The sequence below is a fragment of the Vigna unguiculata genome, unplaced genomic scaffold (genome assembly GCF_037176805.1).
Source record: "Vigna unguiculata cultivar grain cowpea cultivar isolate G323 ecotype 2 unplaced genomic scaffold, ASM3717680v1 ptg000367l, whole genome shotgun sequence".
Taxonomy (NCBI): domain Eukaryota; kingdom Viridiplantae; phylum Streptophyta; class Magnoliopsida; order Fabales; family Fabaceae; genus Vigna; species Vigna unguiculata.
Genome location: NW_028197002.1, coordinates 16,849 through 39,305, shown reverse-complemented (window position 1 = coordinate 39,305; position 22,457 = coordinate 16,849). Strand labels below are relative to the sequence as shown.

Here is a 22,457-nt window from a genome sequence, read left to right as displayed (position 1 = left end):
CGGACCTCGCTGATATTTCAATTCCAGCTAATGATGATGCTATAGCCTCAATTCGATTAATTCTTAACAAATTAGTTTTTGCAATTTGTGAGGGTCGGTCTAGATATATACGAAATTCTTGATTAATAATAAGATAAAAAATTCTTGAATTTGCTTCGAGGGGTTCATAGATTTATGGAATCGCTTACTATACTAGTAAGAAATTGCACAAAAATGAAAATAGAAAACAAACAAAAATTTTATGTAATTAGTATCGGTATTCAAAATCAAAAATGAAAGTAGACAAATCAAAAGGGAAAGGAGATGTTTGAATAAAAATAATTCCCTTTTTTCAACTTCTTTTTTTAGAGGACAGGACAATATGAATGTTTTATTATGCTCTATCAACACATTAAAAAGATTATACGATATATCTGCTGTGGAAGTAGGTCAACATTTCTATTGGCAAATAGGGGGTTTCCTAGTACATGCCCAAGTACTTATTACTTCTTGGGTTGTAATTGCTATCTTATTGGTTTCAGCCATTCTAGTTATTCGAAATCTGCAAACCATTCCCACTTTCGGTCAGAATTTATTTGAATATGTTCTTGAATTCATTCGAGACGTGAGCAAAACTCAGATTGGAGAAGAATATGGTCCGTGGGTTCCTTTTATTGGAACTTTGTTTCTATTTATTTTTGTTTCTAATTGGTCAGGGGCTCTTTTACCTTGGAAAATCATCCAATTACCTCATGGGGAGTTAGCTGCACCCACAAATGATATAAATACTACCGTTGCATTAGCTTTACTTACATCAGTTGCATATTTCTATGCGGGTCTTTCAAAAAAAGGATTAGCTTATTTTAGTAAATACATCCAACCAACTCCAATCCTTTTACCGATTAACATATTAGAAGATTTCACAAAACCCTTATCCCTTAGTTTTCGACTTTTCGGAAATATATTAGCTGATGAATTAGTAGTTGTTGTTCTTGTTTCTTTAGTACCTTTAGTAGTTCCTATACCTGTCATGTTCCTTGGATTATTCACAAGCGGTATTCAAGCTCTCATTTTTGCTACTTTAGCTGCGGCTTATATAGGTGAATCCATTGAAGGCCATCATTGACTAGTTTTCTCAAAAATAGTCTTTTTTGTTTAGCTTGCCACACATATATTGTGGCTCAATAGAATCTACAAAATAAACATCTATCTATAGATATATAGATAGATATAGATAGATCTATTCGATTAGTATATATTAGTTTGGATATTCAAAAAAAATGAATAGCTAGAATTAGAATTCTGTATGATATTTACGTTTACAATGTGTGATAAAAAGATACTATATAGAATGTTAGTAGATTCTCGTTTGATTCACATTTAATTCAACAATTGATCAAAAGATAATTAAAAACATTTAGATCACCCAATTTCCTATATTTCTTTGAAACATTAATGAAATCGAATGAATTTATTTAGATTGATTGTATCCATATGGGATAAGAGAATAAGAAAAGAGGGAAGGGGAGCTTAAAAAAAAACATGATAAAAAAAATAGAAGTGAGGGGATCAGTCAAGGTTTTTTAGGTTTCAAAGAATGAATTTCAATTTCGATTGAATCTAAAACACAAAGAAAATTAGTTTACAGCATAGAAGAAACCTATGTATATGTGATATGATATTATAGATGAACTAGTTTTATATGAACTAACCATATATCTGAAATAACTAATCTTTTCTATATAAAAAAGGCCTCGCTATTACTGTCAATTTCTATAGGGATAGAAAAGCAAAGTCCTTGCGTTTCAGCTCTAATTGTGAATTGAAAATTAAAAAACTAAAGAAATTGTATAAAAAAACGAAGAATTCAAAGAATGATTCCAAAATTAAGGTAAGAGAAGAACAAAGATTATACAGATTCACCCCCAAAACTATGTAGTTCGAGACGAAAAAAGAAATCTCGAAGTAATTCGTTTAATAACTATTATTTTCAATTTTTAATTCTTATTTTTATTAATTACTTTAACTGAAAAAGTCTTGGTAATTGAAAAATGAAGTCAGAATTTATTAGTCGATTATATCATTAACTATTTCTTTCTTTTATATGTAGGTTACGAGGAAATTCTCATGAATCCAATTATTTCTGCCGCTTCTGTTATTGCTGCTGGATTGGCCGTAGGGCTTGCTTCTATTGGACCTGGGGTTGGTCAAGGCACTGCCGCAGGGCAAGCTGTAGAGGGGATTGCACGACAACCAGAGGCAGAGGGAAAAATACGGGGTACTTTATTACTTAGTCTGGCTTTTATGGAAGCTTTAACAATTTACGGGCTGGTTGTAGCATTAGCACTTTTATTTGCTAATCCTTTTGTTTAATCCTAAAAAGATAAAAATACATATGTGGACTTCCTTTTTCGAATTATATTAATAATTCACTCCTACAATTCTTTATCTGTTCGGATAAGAACACAGGAGAAGGACTAATTGAAAGGTATTCACATACTTATTCACCCTCTTTCTTCTTTTTGTTTAGTCCAATGAACCCCTCTTTTATTTTATTTCTTTTAAGATAATTTTTTGAAAGTGTTCAAACTAGATAGATTTTGCAATTGATAAAAGAACTGGTATCTAATTCTAAGAAGTATCATTCTTTTAGGGAATCTTCCAATTGATTGACCAATCCAAATTATATCAAATTCTATAATTATATATTCCAATTAGATTATTATATTATCTATCTAATAGGAATATTAGAAAGATAATTAGTCTATTCATAAGAGGAGATGAGATCATATGAAAAATATAACCGATTCTTTCCTTTGTTTGGGCTCCTGGCCATCCGCCGGAAGTTTCGTGTTTAATACCGATATTTTAGCAACAAATCCAATAAATCTTAGTGTAGTGTTAGGTCTACTGGTTTTTTTTGGAAAGGGAGTGTGTGCGAGTTGTTTATTTCAAAGAATAAATTGGATTTAACCAAACTGCACTTTTTAGTTTAGTTAGAATTAAGAAAATGTGCAGAATCCCGCGAATTACTTCTGAATTCATTTTCTTTTTTGAATAAATTAAGAAAAATCTTAAAGAACCATAGCATTTCGCGCTTTATTGGTAATCCACTTTGATTCTCTATTTACCAAAAATTTTGGACTATTACCATGGTTAAAAAGAGTTTGAAGTCTATACGCAGTGTAGTACTCTTTCTACCGCTATATTAATACAGAAAGGAAACGGTTTCAAAAAAATTATTCGATTTTTTTTCGATATAAAACACTCATGTCGATAAAAAAAATGGCTTGAATCCTATTTATGGCGAGAAATAAAAAACGGGTGAATTTAAACCTCCCCTTTGTACGATGCGTAATCGATGGATGACCTATGTATAAATTCAAAAGAAGTCTTTGGATTTGAATAAAAAAACAACTTTGTTGACATATATTTGTTTGGTCAAAAGAGTCCTCCGAATATTCTAGTCTTATATTGGTAATTGTTTTCACTTTGAATAGAGAAGAGAGGATAGGCTCATTACATAAAAAATTGGTAAATTTCCGATAAGTAATTGAGTGTGAGAGCCAAATGAATCGAAAGATTCATGTTTGGTTCGGGAAGAGATCATAGACATTTTGAAATGGATGGAAAGAGAGTCTACTTTCATTACGTGATTTATTAGATAATCGAAAACAGAAAATCTGGAGAACTATTCGAAACTCAGAAGAATTACAGGAAAACGCCATTGAACAGCTCGAAAAAGCCCAGGCCCGCTTAAGGAAAGTTGAAACAGAAGCAGATCTGTTTCGGGTGAATGGCTATTCTGAGATCAAACGAGAAAAATTGAATTTAATTAATTCAATTTATACGACTTTGGAACAATTAGAAAATTACAAAAACGAAGCTATTGATTTTGAACAACAAAGAGTTATTAATCAAGTTCGACAGCGGGTTTTACAACAAGCCTTACAGGGAGCTCTAGGAACTCTAAATAGTTGCTTGAACAACGAGTTACATTTACGTACTGTTAGTGCTAATATTGGCATGTTTGGGATGATGAAATAAAAAAATAACTGATTAGGCTTTCTATTATACAATAGAGTATAGGCATCATTTTTTTCTTATAAAAAATAAATTTAAGATATTTTCATGGTAACCATTCGTGCAGATGAAATTAGTAAAATTATCCGTGAACGCATTGAGCAATATAATACAGAAGTAAAAATTGTAAATACTGGTACCGTACTTCAAGTAGGCGATGGTATTGCTCGTATTTATGGTCTTGATGAAGTAATGGCGGGTGAATTGGTGGAATTTGAAGAAGGTACTATAGGCATTGCTTTGAATTTGGAATCAAAAAATGTTGGTGTTGTATTAATGGGTGATGGTTTGCTGATACAAGAGGGAAGTTCAGTAAAAGCAACAGGAAGAATTGCTCAGATACCTGTAAGTGAAGCTTATTTGAGTCGTGTTATAAATGCCCTGGCTAAACCAATTGACGGTCGAGGAGAAATTTCAGCTTCGGAATCTCGATTAATAGAATCTCCCGCTCCCGGTATTATTTCAAGACGTTCGGTATATGAGCCTCTCCAAACAGGACTTATTGCTATTGATTCGATGATCCCCATAGGACGGGGCCAGCGAGAATTAATTATTGGAGATAGACAAACAGGTAAAACAGCAGTAGCCACAGATACAATTCTCAATCAACAGGGACAAAATGTAATATGTGTTTATGTAGCTGTTGGTCAAAAAGCATCTTCTGTGGCTCAAGTGGTGACTACCTTACAAGAAAGAGGAGCAATGGAATACACTATTGTAGTAGCTGAAACAGCGGATTCTCCAGCTACATTACAATACCTCGCGCCTTATACAGGAGCAGCTCTGGCTGAATATTTTATGTACCGTGAACGTCACACTTTAATCATTTATGACGATCTCTCCAAACAAGCACAGGCTTATCGGCAAATGTCTCTTCTATTACGAAGACCACCAGGTCGCGAAGCTTATCCAGGGGATGTTTTTTATTTACATTCGCGTCTTTTGGAAAGAGCCGCTAAATTAAGTTCTCAGTTAGGCGAAGGAAGTATGACTGCTTTACCAATAGTTGAAACTCAATCGGGAGATGTTTCAGCTTATATTCCTACGAATGTAATTTCCATTACAGATGGCCAAATATTCTTATCGGCCGATCTATTCAATGCTGGAATAAGACCCGCTATTAATGTTGGTATTTCAGTTTCCAGAGTTGGATCGGCGGCTCAAATCAAAGCCATGAAACAAGTAGCTGGTAAATTAAAATTGGAATTAGCACAATTCGCAGAATTAGAAGCTTTTGCACAATTCGCTTCTGATCTAGATAAAGCTACTCAAAATCAATTAGCAAGAGGTCAACGATTGCGCGAGTTGCTTAAACAATCCCAATCAGCTCCTCTTACTGTGGAAGAACAGATAGTAACTATTTATACCGGAACGAATGGTTATCTTGATTCATTAGAAATTGGACAGGTAAGGAAATTTCTTGTTGAGTTACGTGCTTACTTAAAGACGAATAAACCTCAATTCAAAGAAATCATATCTTCTACCAAGACATTCACTGGGGAAGCAGAAGCCCTTTTAAAGGACGCTATTAAAGAACAGATGGAACTCTTTTTATTCCAGGAACAAGTAGAAAAAAATTGATGAATCATTAAATAATTTTGTAATTCAATTTTCCAATTTTTATAATTAGTATCTTTTAATATGTTTTTATTTCATTTGAATATTATATATAATGAATTCGAATCAAAATGTAATAAATCAAAAAAAATAGAAGGACAAGGTTGAAATTAGATATGCAAACAACTTGCGTCCAATAGGATTTGAACCTATACCTAAGGTTTAGAAGACCTCTGTCCTATCCATTAGACAATGGACGCTTCTATTTTATATTTGATTCTTTAACCTTTTTAACTAAACCTTATTAAAAAGATTAAAGAATCAAACAAATATAAAGAATTCTAGAAATTATAAAAATAAAATAAATCAAATATTTAGAATAAAAGAAAAAAAAAATAAAAAAGAAAAATCAATTGAATATAATTGAATATATATAACTAAAACTAAATTAAGAAATGAAAATGAAGAATTGACAAATTCTTTAAGAATTCTAGATTCATTCTCGAAGAAAAAAGATAGATTTAAATAGAATAAAATAGAAGCGGGTAGCGGGAATCGAACCCGCATCGTTAGCTTGGAAGGCTAAGGGTTATAGTCGACGTTGATTCATCATTTTGATTTAACGTCTCTAATTCAAAACTGAACGTGAAACTTTTGTTTCATTCGGCTCCTTTACGGAATGAAGAGATGGACAATAAAAAAAATTGACCCATAACATCTATGTCAGCCTTTTTGTATGAATAGGTTTCAAATATCTTGCTTTTTAGATGATCCCTCTAGAAGAGCAATATTCTAACAATCTATGTTTTTTTTCTAGTTACTTCGTTCTCTATTTCTATTTCAGAAAATCTTTAGGAAAAGAAGAAAATTTCCGTCGAGCTAAAAAAATGTCGATGTCTCTAGTAAACTAAAAGAATCGTTTAATAGCTATTTTGCTTCAATTTTTACTATGCAAAAAAATGGAAGATTTAGTTACGATTAGAAAGAAACTTTGTATATTTCTCTCCATAGATCCTTTAGTAATACTCAAAAAATTCGGATTATAGATCCAATTCCAAAAACTTATGTTTCATAATTTTAAAACTCAATTTGTCAAATTCGATTTGATTCTTCTTGTATACAAATTACAATAATGTATATTATACCGCAAATAATTCATCGAGGGGTATAAAGGAGTCCCTTTAAGTAAAAAATAAAGTTTTTGATCGGCATATGAATCAAATGGGGGATCCCTTAACTTTTGGGGGGTCCTTGAAACGAATCGCACTTTTACCACTAAACTATACCCGCTACAATATCATTATTGTATCTTTTGTTGAACAAAGCAATCAGACAAAATAAAGAAATGGGAGGCATAATATTCTAATAAGTCGAGTATTGACATGTTTCATTAGAGAATCTTCTAATGAAATTTGAAAAACGGGATAATTTTCATTTTTTTATTTTGCTGAAGGTTATATATATATACAATTTACGTTACCAGAAAAAAGAGAGGGAGTAAGAAAAGAGAACATTTTTATATTATCTTATTTTGGTTTTATCTCATAGGAATCTATCCGTATCTCTTATTTTTTTTTTAATTACAAATATTTTTACAAATATTTTTTTTTCGAATAAAATATATTCAAATAAAGAATTTTTCTTCAATATTCATGGGAATAAAAGAAAAAGAGCCCGACTAGGTACTGGCCGGGCTCATTGGCTGTATAAAAAGAAAAAAAGAAAACTAAAATATATAGAATAATAAAAAAAAGATAGATAAGATAAAAAAGAATAAAAAAAAAGCAAGTCTCTTTTTTTTTTAAGCTCCCTTTTTGTTCTTCTTGTTTATGTGATATAACATAAACAAAGTAATTCTTTTTTTTTTCAATTGGGGAGAGATGGCTGAGTGGACTATAGCGTCGGATTGCTAATCCGTTGTACAAATTCTTGTACCGAGGGTTCGAATCCCTCTCTTTCCGTTGATAATTTGGTATTTTTTTTTGAACTTGTTTTTTTTATTTACTAGTTAAAGATGTTAAAATAGAGAAAATCCTAAAAATATTTCAAAATTCCGCACAAGCAAGAAAACACAGAATCCACTTTTTTCTTATTCTATTCTTCACGTCCTGGATTACGTCCTGGATCGTTAGATAGGAATCCGAAGATGAAAAGAGAAACGAAAAAGATCACTACCGTATAAACAAAAAGTTTTAGAGTAAGCATTATGAAATCTCCAAGATAATTAAAAAACGACAAAGAAAGAGAATAGATTCTCTTATATTACAACATATTTTGTTTCTTTTAATACTAAGATACTAAGTTTCTAAAAAATGAAGTTTTTTTAGGATATGAGGAGATATATATATATGAGTTTCGAAAATGAATTGATAGTAAGAGTAGATTATTTTATTACAAATTATCAATAATTCTTTTGACCAAAAATCCTTTTTTTCTGTAATCTAGGTATTCGATTGGTGAGGGGTTCCAATCGAATAATCGGATTAGGTTTTTTCAATTCAAAAAACGTAAATGATGAGAAGGTCCCTTTTTTTCCTATATATTGAAAAATTTCAATATTGGAATCCAGAAGTCACACTGTAAGACTTATCTGATCTTATAAATTGTTAAAATGTTCGAGTTTTAGTTTTCTGAAAAATTCTGAATTTTTTTACGACATTATTCAAATTAAAAATATCATCGAAAACTTACAGCAGCTTGCCAAACAAAAGCTAAAAGAAAAAATAGTACGGGTATTACTGGCATAATATCCACAATTGGATTCAAGAAAGCGTAGGCTTCGGGCAATTTCTCCAAAAAAAAACTACTGGAATAAAGGACGGAGTGAATACAAATACAGATCCAACTAAAGATATTAAGCATAACAAACATTTTGTTCTTTAAAAAAAATAAAAGTTATTTTTGTTTTTTTTTTTTCATTCTAATTTTCAATTTTATTGCATTATATACATAATACAATAAAAAGGAAAATAAAGAGTTATGAATAAAAGTAAAAAAATGAATCAAATAAGATAAGAATCTCGAGAATCCTTCTTTTATTTGAACTTTTCCAGTTTCAAAATATTTTTTATTCTGAAATCAAAAAAATTGAAGAAATCATACTTCCTTCTATATAATATCTTAATTGAATTGTATGTAATGATCAATCAATTTAGTTTTATCCTATCTATCTATATCCATTTATAGATATAGATAGATATGTAGATACGCATATAAAATACTAGTCGCAAAATTTTTTTTTTATAGAAATTTTTGAACTGGAATTGACGAACAACCAATATCAATAATAGTCTTTATTAATGTAAAATGGAAAATGGGGCGTGGCCAAGCGGTAAGGCAACGGGTTTTGGTCCCGCTATTCGGAGGTTCGAATCCTTCCGTCCCAGAGCATATCTATTTAGGATGTATATCATATTTGAATACAGATTGTATCGCATAATTAAAAGGGACCCTCCTTTTTTTGAAAAAAAAAATTATCATTTTTCTACTTTACAAATTATAAAAATAGAATAGAGTAGAAAATATATTGCTAGAATATCAAGTTCATTTTCATTTATGTCTTTACTTTTAAAAAGGTTTTCATTATATATAAGAAAAACCGAAACGTAAAAAAAAGGATAGATTCTTATGTAGCGAATGAATCAATCACTATTCACGATTCGATAATTACATACTGGATCTAAGCTAAGGGAATGTTAGAGTAAAACTTCGTTTGAAACGATGTGGTAAAAAGCAACGTGCGGCTTGAAAGACATGATTAAATTAGGGGTGGATTTTGATATCCGCCATTTTTTCTAGTATTTTACAAACGAACATGATCTTGACTTGACATCATTTGTTCTGTTCCACTAGACCCCTTTTTTTGTTTTTGGGACAGGAAAGGGATTAATGATGTAAATAGTACATGATGGAACTCGAATTTATTCATTTCTCGGGAGCAAGTATCTAAAATTTAATAAATTCTAAAAAGTTAATAAGTCTGTTTATTTTATAAAAATAGAAAGGATCTTATTTCAGCCAGGTTCAAAAAAAATGGTTGAAATTTGTAAAATTGCTTTTTTATCAAAAAGTTTATCCGCAGGAATTAACTTTTTTTATGATTCTTTCAGAGAAAAACAGGTATGTTGCTCCCATTTTTTTAAAAAATTGAAGATTCCCGGAGTAATGTCTAAACCCAAAGATTCAAAGAAAAGCTAAAAAATCAGGGAATTAAGGAAATACCATTTTCAAATTGTATCATCAATTCTATTATCAAAAATTTTAGAAAAAAGAAATGAATGATAAAGAAACGAAATACGGGCAAGAAAGAGGAGTAGAGACCACTCAATAAATGAAATAGCTGCTGCTTGGTTTTCTTTTTAGTTTTTTGAGAATTTTTCAAATTGAGTGTTATGGAGGTACAAATAGGAAGAGTTTTTTTTTTTCAGAAAGAAAATACGAAAGAAAAATACTTCAGTCATTGTTTAATTGATTTGATGATTTTATTGCTCTATTTTACATCATAATTTTCGAAATACATAGAATTTTTGATATTCTCGAGCCGTACGGGGATAAAAATTTCCTGTACGTTTGGAGGGGGGGTATCTATATCTATCCCAAAGAGCTGTTTATCGAATTGTTGCTAAGGGATGTTCGACCCCAAAGAGAGGGAAGATATCTTCAGAAAGTGGATCCTATAAAGAATTAAACCTATTTCAATATTCCTGTTATTCTTTCATTTCCTTGACAAGGGGCGCTTAACCTACAGGAACTGTTCAGCATATTTCAAAAAAGGCAGGTGTTTTTATAGAACTTAGCTCGAATCAACAAACGAAATTCAATTAATGAAATCAAAAAGGGGGTGTAGATTATTTGTATATAGATTTACAAAACTCCCCGCTCTCTTGTTATATTCATACTTCATTTTTTTATTTCTTGTTGTTTATATAGAATCATAGAATGCAATTTTATATAGTCAGACAATTCATGAAATTTTCATAAATCTTCAAAAAAAATGAAAAATTGTATAGAGATAAAAGAGAGAATATAGGAAAAAAAAGAGTAACTAAATATAGTAATTGGACTTTTAAATAGATTCCCCCCTATGAGGTGATTTTTTTATTTCATATTTCTTCTTATTTTATTGTTATTTCTTTTTAATATTGACTCGCTCTTTATTTTTTTCAGTTATTAATTCTAGTTATTTGATTTATATACTTTTTTTTGATAGTAAATAAATGAGATAGAATATTCAAAATGGAATATTTCTATTATTTGATTTTTCATCCAATGACTATACATTTTTTTTTATGGAAATACAGGAAAAAACTCTATGGAAAAATGGTGGTTCAATTCTAAGTTACTTAATAGGAAGTTCGAATACAGGTGTGAATTAAGTAAATCAATGGAGAGTCTTGGTCCTATTGAGAATACCAGTCTAAGCGAAGAACCCAAAATTTTAACTGATATAGATAAAAAAATTCAGAGGTGGGATGATCGTGATAATTCTAGTTATAATTCTTTTGATTATTTAGTAGGTGTCGATAACATACAGGATTTCCTATCTGATAAAACTTTTTTAGTTAGGGATAATAAGAAGAACAGTTATTCCATATATTTAGATATTGAAAATAAAACTTTGGAGATTAACAACAATCATTCTTTTCTAAGGGTTTTTTCTAGCTATCTGAATACTGTTATTAAGAGTGATTACGATCATTCCATGTATGATACTCCTTTTAGTTGGAACAATTATATTAATAGTTGCATTGATAGTTATTTTCATTCTCAAATCTGTGTTGATAGTTGCATTTTTGGTAATATAGTCGAATATAATGACAGTTATTTTTATAGTTACTTTTTAGGTAAGGTCAGAAATTGTAGTGAAAGTGAGAATTCTAGTTTTAGTTTAATAACTAGTACGAATGATACAAATGATAGTGATTCCACTCTAGTAGAAAATTATATGAATCTCCATGAAAGTGAACAATTGACGCATTTGTGGATTGAATGCGAAAATTGTTATGAATTAAATTATAAAAAATTTTGGAAATCAAAAAGGAATATTTGTGAATACTGTGGATATCATTTGAAAATGGACAGTTCAGATAGAATCGAATTTTCGATTGATTCGGGTACTTGGAATCCTATGGATGAAGACATGGTTTCTCTGGATCTCATTGAATTTCATTCAGAAGAAGAACCTTATAAAGATCGTATTGATTCTTATCAAAGAAAAACAGGATTAACTGAGGCTGTTCAAACAGGGACAGGTCAAGTAAATGGTATTCCTGTAGCAATTGGTATTATGGATTTTAAGTTTATGGGAGGTAGCATGGGATCCGTAGTAGGTGAGAAAATCACCCGTTTGGTAGAATATGCTACTAATCAACTTTTACCTCTTATTCTCGTATGTTCGTCCGGAGGAGCGCGTATGCAAGAAGGAAGTTTGAGCTTGATGCAAATGGCTAAAATTTCTTCTGCTTTATATTATTATCAAACAATTCAAAAATTATTCTATGTATCGATACTTACATCTCCTACTACGGGTGGGGTGACAGCTAGTTTTGGCATGTTGGGGGATATCATTATTGGCGAACCAAACGCTTATATTGCATTTGCTGGTAAAAGAGTAATTGAACAAACATTGAATAAGACAGTGCCCGAAGATTCACAAGTAGCTGAATCTTTATTCAATAAGGGTTTAATTGATTCAATCGTACCGCGTAATCTTTTAAAGGGAGTTGTAACTGAGTTATTGCAATTCCATAATTTCTTTTCTTTGACTAAAAAGGAAAGAAATTATGGAATTGAAATACAAAATCAAAACATACAGGATCAAAGTAATAAAATAAAAGAATAATAAAAAAATACTAAGAATCATAAAAGGGTATATTCTGATATATCGGCTTAGCTATAATCACTAGAATTCCTATATACTAAGTATAAAGATATAGGAATTCTAGTGATTATAGACTGTCTTTTTTAATAAAAATAAGAATAAAAATCGACAAAAATAAAAATAGATATAGTACAAATAGTAAATCGAGGTACCCTTATTTATGATAAACTTTCCTTCCATTTTTGTTCCTTTAGTGGGTCTAGTATTTCCGGCAATTGCAATGGCTTCTTTATTTCTTTATGTTCAAAAAAACAAGATTTTTTAGATACGGCGGTAAGTAGGGAAAAATATTATAGATCTTTTTTTTAGAGCTGGAAGCAATTGGATGAATTCCCCCTAAAGGTTTACATTTCAGTAGCGCCAGTTGATGAAAATTACTTTAGAAACAAGTAAAATTCTGGGGTTTTTTATTCCACAATTATTATTCTTAAAAAGAAAAAGAGGGGGTAATGAATATTTTAAAAAAAAGATCAAAAGAAGTACTGATCTATTCTATAACAGAGTCTCGAAAAATAAGCAATATCTTTTCAGCCTTTATCATTTTTTTAGGTTCATTGGGGTTATTGTTGGTTGCAATTTCCAGTTATCTCGGTATGGGTCTTTTCCTTTTTTCTCAGGAAATTAGTAATTTTCCATTTATTCCACAAGGGGCCGCGATGGCTTTTTATGGAATTGGGGGTCTCTTTATTAGTTTTTATTTGTGGTGGATTATTTTGTGGGATATTGGCGGTGGTTTTGATATCTTCGATAAAAAAAATAAAGAAGAAGTATGTTTTCTTCGTTGGGGATTTCCTGGAAAAAATCGTCGTATTATTCTCAAAATACCTATGAACGAGATTAAATCTATCAGAATAATAACAGGAGTTCAAGAACGAAGTATTTTGACTCGTACTCTTACTTATGAGAGTCTCGTTTATATGGAAACAATAGAACAGGGGTTTATTCCCTTGACTCGTATTGAAGATAATTTGACTCCACTAGAAATTGCAAATAGAGCTGGCGAATTATCTTTTTTTTTAGGTGTACCGCTTCTTTATTGATGAAAATTGGACTTAACTAGAAATAAAATTGCACAAAAAGTTTCAGAATTGTCCTATTTATTTAGTGTACCGATTGAAATATTTTGAAAAAAAACTGTTTTTTGCAAAATATTTCAATTTTTATTTTTATAGATGGGACATTTTTTGATTTCGAAATTTGAATATTATAGTCATAACTCGAAGTGCTCCTTGGTGTATTTCTAAAAAGAATCCTTTTTTCTTCGAATCTTAGCAATTAATATCCTTTCGAAACAATATTTTTTTCTTCATTGGATTGGAATTGACTGTGAATTCTTTCGATTTCTTATTCGATTTATGTATTCTTTTTTCTCAATTAAAGAAGGCAAAGGCTAACTTCCGAAGTTTAAGTAAAAAAAAATGATAAAATACAATCTAAATTTATCTAGAAGCTCTATAACTTGTAATGAAGCTTATACTTGATAGAAAAGTTATTATCATATAGAGTTGACGAAAGAGATGAAGTTAAGTTCATTAAAGACGAAAAATGAAAAAAAAAAAAAGCATTCCCCTTCTATATCTTACATCTATAGTCTTTTTGCCCTGGTGTATCTCTTTCACATTTAAGAAAAGTCTGGAATCTTGGTTTATTAATTGGTGGAATACTAGTCAATCCGAAATTTTCTTGAATGATATTAAAGAAAAGAGTATTCTAAACAAATTCATAGAATTAGAGGAACTGTTTTTCTTAGATGACATGTTAAAGGAATGTCCGAAAACATATATACAAAACCTTCGTACTGGAATTTATAAAGAAACAATCCAATTAATCAAAACACACAATGAAGATCGTATGAATACGATTTTGCACTTCTCCACAAATATAATTTGTTTCTTTATTCTAAGCGGTTATTCTATTCTTGGTAATCAAGAACTTGTTCTTATTAACTCTTTGGTTCGAGAATTTATATATAATTTAAGTGACACAATAAAAGCTTTTTCTATTCTTTTATTAACTGATTTATGTATAGGATTCCATTCAACCCATGGGTGGGAACTACTTTTTGGCTTCGTTTATAAAGATTTTGGATTTGCTCAAAATGATCAAATTATATCCGGTCTTGTGTCCACTTTTCCAGTCATTTTAGATACAATTTTAAAATATTGGATTTTCCGTTATTTAAATCGCATATCTCCATCACTTGTAGTGATTTATCATTCAATGAATGATTGACAGAAAAACCGATTTACTTCAATGAATTTCAAGTTTTTATCTAAAAAAGATAATTTTTCATTTTCCCCTCTTTAAAAAAAAGTTAAATAAAAAAGGGGTTCCCACCTTGGATAGGGAACTATGCGAGTGACCTACCTAATCTTATTGTAGAAATTTTCAGGATCAATGATTAGACCATGCAAACTAGAAATGCTTTTTCTTGTATAAAGGAAGGGATTACCCGATCCATTTCTATATCGGTCATGATATATATAATAATTCGAGCACCCTTTTCAAATGCATATCCAATTTTTGCACAGCAGGGTTATGAAAATCCCCGAGAAGCAACCGGTCGTATTGTCTGTGCCAATTGCCATTTAGCTAATAAGCCCGTGGATATTGAGGTTCCACAAGCGGTACTTCCTGATACTGTATTTGAAGCAGTTGTTCGAATTCCTTATGATATGCAAGTGAAACAAGTTCTAGCTAATGGTAAAAAGGGAACTTTGAATGTGGGGGCTGTTCTTATTTTACCGGAAGGTTTTGAATTGGCACCCCCCGATCGTATTTCGCCTGAGATTAAAGAGAAGATAGGCAATCTGTCTTTTCAAAACTATCGCCCTACAAAAAAAAATATTCTTGTAGTAGGCCCTGTTCCTGGTCAGAAATATAATGAAATCACGTTTCCTATTCTTTCCCCGGATCCCGCTAGTAAAAGAGATATTCATTTCTTAAAATATCCTATATATGTAGGCGGGAACAGGGGAAGGGGCCAGATTTATCTTGACGGGAGCAAGAGTAATAATAATGTTTATAATGCTACAGCAGCAGGTATAGTCAAAAAAATCATACGAAAAGAAAAAGGGGGATACGAAATCACTATAGTAGATGCATTAGATGAGCGTGAAGTGATTGATATTATACCTCCAGGACCAGAACTTCTTGTTTCAGAAGGTGAATCTATCAAACTTGATCAGCCATTAACAAGTAATCCTAATGTCGGTGGATTTGGTCAGGGGGATGCGGAAATAGTACTTCAAGATCCATTACGTGTTCAAGGTCTCTTGTTCTTCTTGGCATCTATTATTTTAGCACAAATCTTTTTAGTTCTTAAGAAGAAACAATTTGAGAAGGTTCAATTGTTCGAAATGAATTTTTAGTTCCGCGTATTTATCAACATATTAAACTCGTAAAAATAACTCAATTTTTTTGATAATTTTTGTAATTATATTCTGTATAATATCTGTATAATAGAAAATATATATATATATTCAAATATCGAAAAGTTACTCTAAGGGGGATTCTTTGTTTTTTCTTTTTTTTTTTTTTCTTTGTCCTTTCCTAGAGTCCGATTCCTATTCCTTCTTGTTTGTGTTGAAATAGAAATATTCTAAAAATATCAATAAAATACTATTTTTGAATCCCTTCCTGAAAAATCCTATATCTTAGTTTCTCTTTTTTCCAACTTAGAATCTTTCTGCCAGATAATCTTTTATGGTATATAAATAATATGTAAAATAATATGTAGTGAACAAATAAAAAAAAAAGAATGAAATGGAATTTTTTGAAACATCGGAAGAAGTAGTCATTTATATGAAAAAAAATTAGAATTCTTAAGAACTCAAGGGGGATCCACTTGCATTCGTCAAAGAAAGAGTGGATCCCTGTTCAGTTCTTACACTTTCATTTCAAAAACCCAAATAGAATACGATTACTACAGAGATGAGCCCAATCCGGAATATGAACCATAAAAGAAAATACCAATTAAACCGATCACAGTAATACCAGTTACAGTACCTATTATCCAAAGAGGAATTCTTCCAGTAGTATCGGCCATTTATCCCACTTTCCTCCACATTTAATCACGTAGTCAGTCATGCTAAAGACATTAACAAACAGTCATAGATAATTATGAAATGATATCCTTCCGAATGGGATAAAAGAATTCTTAATATATATATTATTGACTATTCCTATTTCTTCTATTAATTCTAATTAATTGAAGAAATAATTTGAAAATAAAACAGCAAGTACAAAAATAAGTAATAACCCCCAGTAGAGACTGGTACGATTCAATTCAACATTTTGTTCATTTGGGTTTGATTGTGTCATAGCTCTATAATTCAAATTAAGTTTATCGTTGGATGAATTGCATTGCTGATATTGATCCCAAAAAAGAAACAGTGGGTACCGCTAGTCCGTGAACAGCTAGCCATCGTACTGTAAAAATTGGATAGGTCCTATCTATAGTCATTGGAGCCTCCTAAAAAGATCTACTAAATTCATCAAGTTGTTCCAAAGGATCAAAACGGCCAGTTATTAATGGAATTCCTTGTCGGTTCTCTGTAAAATACTCGTTTGGGCGGGGACTTCCAAATACATCGTAAGCTAGACCTGTACTGACAAATAACCAACCTGCAATGAATAGGGAGGGTATAGTAATGCTATGAATAATCCAGTATCGGATACTGGTAATAATATCAGCAAAAGAACGTTCTCCTGTGCTTCCAGACATCTTGAACTCCACATATTCTTGTACAGTCAAAAGGGGGGGATCGAGTCCATAAAAGACGAGATCAGTAAGGCGAAATTTACTGAAATAGAATCCTTGTTAGATCGTCCATTTTGTACCAACGGTGTCTTTTGAGTATACCGAATCAGTATAGCTATCCTTCTTCTAACAGAGCAATGAAATTTCACAATCAGTGTAAAATTTTAGTACTAGATTTTTTTCTTCTTTTTTCATTGATTGTCTCTATGTAGTCAAAAATCCGATAGAAAATTTTGCAAAGTTTGGGTATATAAAAATTTTTTTTATATTAAATTTTTAGAGTAATAGTATAAAAGGAAGGTTCTTAACATTTCAAATTATTAGTTTTGGATTAGAAACTAAAGATCCATTAAAATCGGAATATGAGAAAAGGGTTTCTAATAATTAATAAAGTAGATAATTCATAAAGTAGATTTTCTATTTTAATAATTCAATTATTGCCAAATCAATAAATATATTTTTTGTGGTTGTTGAAGATCTTTTTTTCTATTTTCTTCTACATTAATTCAAAGTGAAATAAAATGAAATAACAGAGTTATTATTCTTTGTTTGAATATTCATAATTTTTCTTTTCTTTTTCCAATATAAACAGAATTCTATTGGATATCTATAGAATAATACTAAATATTTTCATTAGATCAGTTTACTTAATTCCTGAGTTGATTAAGAAGTATGTTGATTTGAAATCACAGGATGGGTAGATGTAACAGATGAGGAATTTATTTCTAAATTATGTTACTCTATTTCTTTTTTTTTTTTTCGTCTCTAATAATTGAATTTATTGAGGAATTGCCAATTTTGAATTGTATCTTTCAAGTAGGATTTTTTATCTTCTTTTTTCTCTCAAAAATGGAAATTTAGGGAAGTGCTTTATAAACATATGTATAAAAAGAACGAACATATTTCATTTAGTTTCTATATGCCCACTATCACTAGTTATTTCGGTTTTTTACTATCGGTTTTAATTATAACCTCGTCTCTATTTATTGGTCTTAGTAAAATACGACTTATTTGATTTGTAATTTTGAGAGGAATAGTAAATTTTGGTATAAGACATTCTAGAATTCCTTACTATGTCAATTTACAATTCTCGATCGTTGAGATTTATGATCAATACAGATTTATGTTTAAGGCTAGATATTATATTACCTTTCTTTTTACTTTTCGAACAAATAAAAATGATTGAAGTTTTTCTATTTGGAATCGTGTTAGGTTTAATTCCTATTACTTTGGCTGGATTATTTGTAACTGCATATTTACAATACCGACGAGGTGATCAGTTGGATCTTTGATTCATTAATGTCTCTTTTTTTGTGATTCCCTATTTATTTAGTTTAATCCTAATCGACAAGGATAAAATTCAGACTTTCTTTTGAATGTTCAATTATTTCAGTGTAATTATCAGGCGAATAATACTAGAATCACGCTCTGTAGGATTTGAACCTACGACATCGGGTTTTGGAGACCCGCGTTCTGCCGAACTGAACTAAGAGCGTTTTGTTTTCATAAAATTATATGATCCAAATCCATTTTGCATATAGATATTCAGTATGTATGTTCAATTGGAATTCGTCTTCACAGGTTCCCGGTTTATTGCTCATCTCATAGAATATGGAATATTATAGAATACGGAATATCATAGAATAAGTAATTGTTAGGGATAGGGATGACAGGATTTGAACCCGTGACATTTTGTACCCAAAACAAACGCGCTACCAAGCTGCGCTACATCCCTTTTCCATTTGTTTATAGTGTTATTGTAAAGAATCTTTGTCTTGTTTTCCACATTTTTCTCTGTTGATATATATCAACAGAGAAAAAATACTTAAATAATAAAAAGAAAGGAGGATTTGAAATGCGAGATCTAAAAACATATCTTTCCGTGGCACCAGTAGTAAGTACTTTATGGTTCGGGGCTTTGGCGGGTCTATTGATAGAGATCAATCGTTTTTTTCCAGATGCATTGATATTCCCCTTTTTTTAATTTTAGTTATTGACACGGGAAGGGGTGAAGAAGATGAAAGGTCCAATTATATATTAAATATGTGTAATTAACCTACTCTTCTTTTTTTTTTTTTTAGGAAAGATAAAGACGAAAGATTAAATTGGCCTCATTGAAATTCGGAGTGACACTCGGGATCGGGATCTGGTCCAGGCTTCAATGGAATTGAATTATTAATTCAATTCCTATGAAAAAGAAAGTGAAAGCAGAAATCCATAGGTTGGGGCAACAATATCATAAAAAATACTTTAAAAAAACGAAAATACTGGCAATTTGAAACGAAATATAGTTACAGATCCTTGTATTCTTTTTGTACTAGATTCAATTAAATTGGAACGAAATCTTTCATAATTTTTCGAATTCTTCTTTTTTATCTTATCTTAGTTGTTTTCATCTTTTTCTTAGATTCTTAGATTCGAATCCGAAAAGAGTTATAAGTGAATTAAAAACCCAAAGGAGGGTCATGTCCAAGGGTAAAGATATCCGAGTAAGTGTTCTTTTGGAAGGTACTGGTTGTGATAAAAAGAGTCTAAATAAGGAATAAAGCGGTATTTCTAGATAGATTACTAACAAGAATCGACACAATACGCCTAGTCGATTGGAATTGAGAAAATGATGTCCCCGTCGTTATATAACAACATATGCTAAAGAAGAAAAAAAATACAAATCCTTTATTATAATTATATTTATTTAAATCAATGTTATTTTTGGAATAGGAATAAATAAACTATGGAAAAACCTAAGCGACTCTTTATTAAATCCAAGCGATCTTTTCGTAGACGTTTGCCCCCGATTCAATCGGGGGACCGAATTGATTATAAAAACATGGGTTTAATTTGTCGATTTATTAGTGAACAAGGAAAAATATTATCTAGACGTGTAAATAGATTGACCTTAAAACAACAACGATTAATTACTGTTGCTATAAAACAAGCTCGTATTTTATCTTCGTTACCTTTTCTTAATAACGAAAAACAATTTGAAAAAAGCGAGTCGACTGCTAAAATTACTCCTTTAAGAAAAAAAAATAGAAATTAAAAATTCGAAATCCAATTTGAATTTAGATTCGAATTAAACATGGATTGATGTTTTGTTCAAAATTAGGATAATTCCATTTGATTTTTTTGTTGGAATAAAAAAGATAATAGGTAACGAAGAATAATTTTTTAAGCATGGTTGTTTATTTTGATAGCTTTATCGTATGATAAAGCTATCAAAATAAACAAATTTCTAGTCTATACCTTCCTGCAGTAAATAAGGGGTTTTAAGTTTTTATGATATTATCGGCAATCATAAAAAGACAATTCTCTTTTAATATAGCAATTTGTGCAACTATTTTACGATTAAGAAGCAATTGCTTGGTGTATAGACTATTCATTAAATTATTATAAATATAAGATACTTTTTGATTCTCGCGAATTACTGCATTTATTCGACTAATCCATAAACCACGAAAATCTCTTTTTTTCCTATCTCTATCCCGATGAGCCGAAACTAAAGCTTTCAATTTCTGTTGAGTAATAGTTCGGGTAAGTCTTGAATGAGCTCCGCGAAAACTTGATACGAATAAACGAATTTTTGTCCTCCGTTTGTGAGCTATATATCCTCGTTTAATTCTGGTCATTTAATAAATGATATTTTCAGGAATAACTTTTTCATTTTTCAGTTATTCTTTTTTTCTTCCTAGTCTATTAATAACAAAAATGGATTCTTCCGATGTATAAAAAAAAATTCCAACGGCTCTTGCTACTATAACCGCCCCAACCACGATTTTTTATATTAAACATTTAACCTCAAAATCAGAAATTGTATAGATACTAGATATCAAATAAAATAAAAATAGTAAATGAAATAGGACACATATTTTTATAATGAATTGGTGGGTTCCTTCGTTTCTATGATTTTTTTTAGAAATGACCAGGTCCTCTCTATACACCGGAGCCTTTTTATTTTCATTTTTGATTCATTTAATGAATGTTATTGTTAACTTGTACAGTTCACACTCTGTGGCTCTACCCATGCAATATTGAGTAAGTAGGTTTTTTCACAACCAAATCTAATTCTATAGTAACGGTATTTAATTATGAAAATTTGCTGGGTAGCTGACCCTCTTATTCCATTCTTACAAAATCCATCAAAATACATTCATTAAGGACATACTTTATTTTTAATTGAAATAGTATTTTCTCCGCTTAACGGGTAACTTTTTTTTGTTACCGATGGGAAAGTCCTTCTCATATGAAATTGCAAATGTGTATTATTGGTTTTGCACCAATCGAAACCATAAATTTTATACAAGATAGAAGAATGTAAAGAATTATATAATTATATAGAAAAGAATTATATATTAAGTTAAGATAGTGTGAATGTAGTTTTTGCATTCACACTATCTTAACTGATTACCAATACTGAAAAATTTTAATTTGTTTTTTCTTAGTATTTAAGCTGAACGAGTCGCACATACACCCTGGTACACGTTCCTCGACGTTGAGGGCATCCCCGAAGAGCTGGGGATTTTGTGACGTTTCGGATTGGCTGTCTTGTGTTTCTAATAAGTTGTTTCATAGTTGGCATGGTAAGTCGTACTATATATATCTATATTTTTGTATAATGAGCAGGTTTAGATCTATCCTAACCGTGAATTACTTATATTCTATATTCCTTATTTATAGCCTATATTAATTATATATACTATATTAATAGATTAACTCTTAGAGATTTTATTTTAAAATGTAAAGTAAGATAGAGTAAAAAATTAAATTTCCAATCTTGTATTTAATTAGAATAACCTTTGCCACCAATTTTTTATTCAACTGCTACAAGATCTACAATTCCATGAGCTTGGGCTTCTGCTGCTGACATAAAAACATCCCTTTCCATGTCTTCCGATATAACCCATAAAGGTTTGCCCGTTCTTTGTACATAAACCCTTGTGATAGTTTCACGCATTTTCAGTAGCTCTTCCGCTTCCAGGACAAATTCTCCCGCTTGTGCCTCATAAAAAGAACTAGCAGGTTGGTGGATCATTACCCTGATTATATCACTTAAGTAGTATTTCCCTTATCTTGATAAATCTTTTTAGAATTCTTTTTACTATATTGGTAGATTGCTAAAGATTGTCTTTATTCCCAAAATAAAGGTAACAGAAAAGGGACAAAGACAAATAAGATAAAGGGCAAAAAGTATATTCAATA

At 30.6% G+C, this 22,457-nt stretch overlaps 3 non-coding genes across 3 annotated transcripts; all 3 read right to left on the bottom strand.

The window, feature by feature from the left end:
• Window positions 1-5,807: 5,807 nt before the first annotated feature.
• Window positions 5,808-5,879, bottom strand: TRNAR-UCU (transfer RNA arginine (anticodon UCU)). Its single transcript has one exon. It is a non-coding gene; the product is annotated as a tRNA-Arg (tRNA).
• Window positions 5,880-18,683: 12,804 nt separating this feature from the next.
• Window positions 18,684-18,757, bottom strand: TRNAW-CCA (transfer RNA tryptophan (anticodon CCA)). Its single transcript has one exon. It is a non-coding gene; the product is annotated as a tRNA-Trp (tRNA).
• A 165-nt stretch (window positions 18,758-18,922) lies between these two features.
• TRNAP-UGG (transfer RNA proline (anticodon UGG)) lies at window positions 18,923-18,996 on the bottom strand. Its single transcript has one exon. It is a non-coding gene; the product is annotated as a tRNA-Pro (tRNA).
• Window positions 18,997-22,457: the final 3,461 nt, after the last annotated feature.